Here is a 5,948-nt window from a genome sequence, read left to right on the forward strand (position 1 = left end):
CGTCAGCTTTCCTGCTCTTCTGATGCTGCTTGGCCTGCTGTGTTCATCCAGCTCAATACCTTGTTATCTCAGATTCTCCAGCATCTGCAGTTCCTACTCCCTCTGGGTGAACATAATTTTCCTGAAATCCTCCTGCCTTTCTCCTTAAAATTATGCCCTCTCTTTATTGATGCTTTGACTAAACTGCTTTCTATTCAGGCTATCCATGCCCCTCATAATCTATACACCTCAGACAGATTCCCCCTCAATTGTAAAGAAAACACCCAAGCCTATCCAGCCTCTCTTCATCGCCAAAGCAACATCCTGGTGAATATCCTTTCTACCTACCCAGTGCACTCACATCCTTCCTATAGCGTGGTGACCAGAAATACATCCAGTACTCCAGCTGTGGCCTAATCAAAATTTTGTACAACTCCATCATAACCTTCCTGCTCTTATAATTTATGCCAAGCCTGATTACGGCAAGTGTTCTGTATGCCTTCTTGACCATCCTAGTAATTTTCCCTGCTGTCTTTTGGGATCTGTGGACAAGAACCCCAAGATCACTTGGTTCCTCTGAGCTTCCTAATGTCCTGTTGTTCATTGAGTACTCCTTTGTCTTGTGCTTCCAAAATGCATCATCTCACACTTTTCAGGGTTAAGTTCTATCTGCCACTGGTCTGTCCATCTGACTAACACATCTATACCTTCCGGTAACCTTCTTCCTCTATTGACCACCTGGCCAACCTTGTGTCATCTGCAAACTGACTTATCATTCCCTTCACATTCTCAACTACATTGTTTGTATTTATCACGAAAGTTGAATATTGTATACAGAGCGCAGATGCTCCACAAATAGGTCATTGGATCTGTGCTTCGTCTTACTGTTGTCGAGGAGGCTACATCGGGAGAAATGGATACAGTAGACCAGGTTGGAGGACATACAGGTGAGCCCCTGTCAGATATGGAAAGTTTGTTTACGGCCTTGGATAGAGCTGAGAGGGACCTGGACCTCTCTTTGTCCATCTCCGATAATTGTCTCAGCGCTGATATCTATTTCAAACCCACCAACTCCCATAGGTATCTTGGCTACAACTGCTTTCACCCGCCCTCCTGCAAGAATGTGATCCCTTACTCCCAATTCCTCCCCTTCCACTGCATCTGCTCCCAAGATGGAGTGTTCCACTCCTGGACATCCCAAATGTCCTCCCACTGCAAGGACCGCAACATCCCCCCTGCCATTGATCCAAAATGCCCTCAACCGCATCTCTTGCATTTCCCGCACGTTGGCCCTCAAACCCCTTACCCCCAACAAAAATAAGGACAGAGTCCCCTGGTCCTCACATACCACCCCACCAACCTCCACATCCAGTGTATTATCCTCCGCCACTTCCATCACCTGCAGTCCAATCCCACCACCAAAGAGATATTTCCCTCCCCACCCGTATCTGCCTTTTGTATGGACTGCTCACTCAGCGACTCCCTCGTCCACTCCACGCTCCTCACCAGCCCCACCACACCTGGTACCTTTCCCTGCAACTGCAGGAGGTGCTACACCTGCCCCTACACCTCCCCCTCTCACCTCCACTCAAGGCCTCAAACAAACTTTCCAAATCTGACAGGGATTCACCTGTACGTCCTCCAACCTGGTTGACTGTATCTGTTGCTCCCGATGTAGCCTCCGCTACATTGGTGAGACCAAGCACAGACTCGGGGATTGATTTGTAGAGCATCTGCGCTCCGTACCCTATAATCAACAACACCTTCTGGTTGCCAACCATTTCAACTTCCCCTCACTCCCTGGGTGACATGTCCATCCTGGGCCTCCTCCAGTGCCACAATGATACCACACACACAAACTGGAGGAGCAACACCTCATATTCCACCTCAGGAGCCTATAGCCCGATGACCTGAACATAGAATTCACCAGTTTCAAAATCTTCCCATCCCTGGCCTCATCCTACAAACAACCCTACCTCTCATCCCGCCTCCCTGACCTGACACATTCTGTCCATCATCTTTCCTGCCTAACTGCCCCACCCTTCCCACTGACCACTCCCTACCACTCCTACCTGCATCTGCCTTTAAAACCTATCGTTTTCCCAGCCCCTATTCCCATTCAACAAAGAAGTGTCTCACATCTGTCCTGCAGGTGGCAGTAAATGTTTGTTCTCATCAGAATTGAACACACAATTTTTATCAAAACTCCAGTCTCAGCAAATAGAACTTTCTTGTCATTTTTCAACATATTATATCCTGCAGCATTACAAACAGTGTTTAAAATTGGAAATCCTCACAATTTAGAGAACTGGTTCGCATGCTCTAAAATCTGGATGAAAAATCACAGTTGTATTTAACATGCCACTCAAAAGAAATTGGTAATGTATTTATTTCTGATCTGGAATTTCTTTTTTTATTCCTCTGAGATGTGGGCATCGCAGGCAAGGCTGGCATTTGTGGCCCATCTCTAGTTGCCCTTGAACTGGTTGATTCTCTAGGTCATTTCAAAGGTGTATGTTTAGAGTTACATGTAGGCTAGACCAGGAAAGGTCTGAGTGTTTCCTTCCTTAAAGACTTACATTAGTGAAATGCATAGCACTCGTCAGCAATTTCCAAAAGGAAACACGTGAAGTAAAAATTTGCAGGGCTATGGTTTCCTATGGTTGAATTTCTTGGACAAGGGGAGGCGGTGGCTATTGGTATTATTGCTGGACTTTTAATCCAGAGACCCAGGTAATAGTCTAGGAGCCTGGATTTGAATCCTGCCATAGTAGATGGTGGAAGTTGAATTTTAAAAATGTGGAATTTAGAGTCTAATGATACTCATGAAGCTGTTGTTGATCGTTGGGATTAAAAAAACACATCTGGCTCACTGATGTCCTTTGGAACATAAATAAAGGGGCACCAATTTTAGACTGAGATGAGGAATTTCTTCTCTGAGAGTTGAGAATCTTTGGAACACCTTGCAACAGACAGCTGTGGGAGCAGAGTCCTTGTGTGTACTTAAGGCTGAGATAGATAGATTCTTGATCAGTAGGGAAAGGAGAGGAAAGTGAAATTGAGAAATGTTGAACTAGCCATGGTCCCATTGAATGGTGAAGCGGGCTGAATAGCCTAGTCCTGTTCCTATATCTTATGGTCTTCACACAATGAATTGTTGTTGAATATCAACAGGATTGGTGTTCGGGTGTTATAATGTTAGCAAGTAAAAGCAACTAATAAGCACTTTTGTCCTGCATTGTATCAGGTGTGATTGAAATCTTACTTTGAAGGGAAATGTGGTCTTGTGTTATGCATATGTCTAACCCGTGTTTTATCTGGCAGTCTTCATCCAAGTAAGAGATTAGGGGAGCGAGGGAGTTGGAAGATAAAGAACTGGGGCATGGTTGTGGATGCGTGGTAAGGGAGAGGACAGCCGCAGATAGGGTTGGAGAAAGGAGTGGAAAAGATGAGGGTGGGAGATGAGAATAGGAAGATGGGAGAGGATGGATAGAGGCTGTGAGAGTAAGATGGATAGTGATAGAGGGAGTGACAGGGAGAATTGTGACATGGAGAGTTTGGCTGAGAGGAGCAAAATAAGATCATATGGGAGAGGGAAAGGGCAATATAAGGAAAGTTCTTTTTCCTAGGGTGGGGTAGTGCAAAACCAGACGGCATAGGTTTAAGGTGAGAGGGGTAAGATTTAAAAAGGACCTGAGGGGTAAATTTTTCATGCCGAGGGTGTGCATATATGAAACAAGCAGCCAGAGGAAGTGGTGAAGGTGGTTACAATTACAACATTTAAAAGGCATCTGGATGGATATATGAATAGGAAGAGTCTAGAGGGATATGGGCCAAATGCTGGCAAATGGGACTAGGTGAGTTTGGGATGTCTGGTTGCTGCAGACAAGTTGAACCGAAGGTTCTGTTTCCGTGCTGAATGAATCTATAACTCAATAAAATAGGGCATGAAAGAGATAGGCATAGGGAAGGAGGGAGAGAGAAATGAGGAGTGAAGAAAATGAGTGGGAAACAGTCTGTAGGGGAAGGAGGTAAGGAGCAAGGGCAGGGGAAAGTGGAAAGAGAGAGAGGTAAACTCCCCTAGGAGTGATGGTTGTTAGTTTCAATATTGTGTGTAGTGAATTTGTGGTAATGTAATGGATATTTGAATGGTTGCTCTATCTATGTGCCGGAGCACAGACTTTTGTTTACTGGTTTTTGAGGTTGCACATCATTGTGACTGCTTGCAATTTCACAGACTTTCATAGAATCCCTACAGTGTGAAAACAGGCCCTTCAGCCTAACAAGTCCACACCCACCCTTAGAGCATCCCATCCAGACCAATCACCCGATAACCCACCGAATCTACACATCCCTGAACACTGTGGGCAATTTAGCATGGCCAATCCACCTAACCTGCACATCTTTGGACCGTGGGAGGAAACCAGAGCACCCGGAGGAAACCCACGCAGACACGGGGAGAATGTGCAAACTCCACACAGACAGTCGCCCGAGGGTGGAATTGAACCCAGGTCGAACCCGGGTGATGTCAGAAATTTCTTTCAAATAAATCTTAGTGAAAATTCTATTTGGTAGTACCCTCAGGGAGTTAGATGTTCACAATAAACCATGTTCAACCACGGCTGTCCACAAATGCCATTTACAGCGATTTGATAATCAATATTTTCAATAATCTTCAAGATCATCCAACTGATTTAAAAATGTAATTGTGCCATTATCACTGTACTGTAGCAGAAAGATGTGTTGTTCTAACAATCTTTTTTTCTCACTGGCAATATCATTTAGTTATAAGAGTAAAGAGGAGTCTAATCAGTCCTGATTAGCTTAGAAGCAGCATATCTGCTAATAGATGTGTTGTGGATGTACTTAACAAGGAAATTCATTTTGCAGTTTGAAGCACAATTAATTAGGAGACAAGAGCATAAAAAAAAAGTTTTGGTAACACATATTGATTATAGTCAGAGTCATAGCGTTATATAGATTAGAAACAGGCCCTGCAGCGCACAATGCCAACAAACAAAATATACTAATCCTATTTACCTGCACTTGGTCCATTGCTGATTCAGTCTTTTTTTACCATGCACTTCCAAATACTCCACAATCTCATCCTTAATTATGAACCCTTAAAATCTTAACCAATGACCAAAGTCAAACTAACTAGCTTATAATTTCCCGTCTTCTGCCTCCTTCACTTCTTAAACAGTGGTGTTACATTAGCCATTTTCCAGTCCTCTGGGACCCTCACTGACTCCAGTGATTCTTAAAGATCACCACCAATGCAACTAGAATCTCCTTAGCTATCTCCTTCAGAACTTTGGGCTGGAGTCCATCCAGTTCGGATGATTTATCCTCCTGAAGACCTTTAGTTTCCCCCAGCACCTTCTACTCAGTGATGGCCACTACACTCATCTCTGCCTCCTGATTCTTACAGTTCTGGACCGCTGCTGGCGTCTTCCACTGTGAAAACTGATGCAAAGTACCTATTCAGTTCTTCTGTCATTTCTTTGTTCTCCATTACTACTTCTCCAGCCTCATTTTCCAGTGGTCCAATTTCCATTCTTGCCCACGTCTTTTATAAATCTAAAAAAAACTTGTAACTGTTTTTAATATTACCACCTATCTAACCCTCATATTTCATCTTCTTCTCCCTTAATGGTTTTTTAGTTGTCCTCTGTTGGGTTTTAAGGGCTTCCTAATTCTCTGGCTTCCCACTAATTTTCACCATATTGTATGCTTTCTCTTTTGCTTTTATGCTGACCCTGACTTCCCTTGTCAGTCATTGTTGCCTTGTTCTCCCCTTTGCATGTTTCTTCTTTGGTAAGAATTTCTGCTGTGCCTCCCAAATTACAACCAGAAACTCCTGCCATTATTGCTCCATTGTCTTCCCTGCTAGGCTTCCCTTCCAATCAACTCTGGTCAGCTCCTCCCTCATGTCTTTGCAGTTACCTTTACTCAATTGTAATACTGTT

This window comes from Rhincodon typus, chromosome 2 (assembly GCF_021869965.1).
Source record: "Rhincodon typus isolate 14 chromosome 2, sRhiTyp1.1, whole genome shotgun sequence".
NCBI lineage: Eukaryota > Metazoa > Chordata > Chondrichthyes > Orectolobiformes > Rhincodontidae > Rhincodon > Rhincodon typus.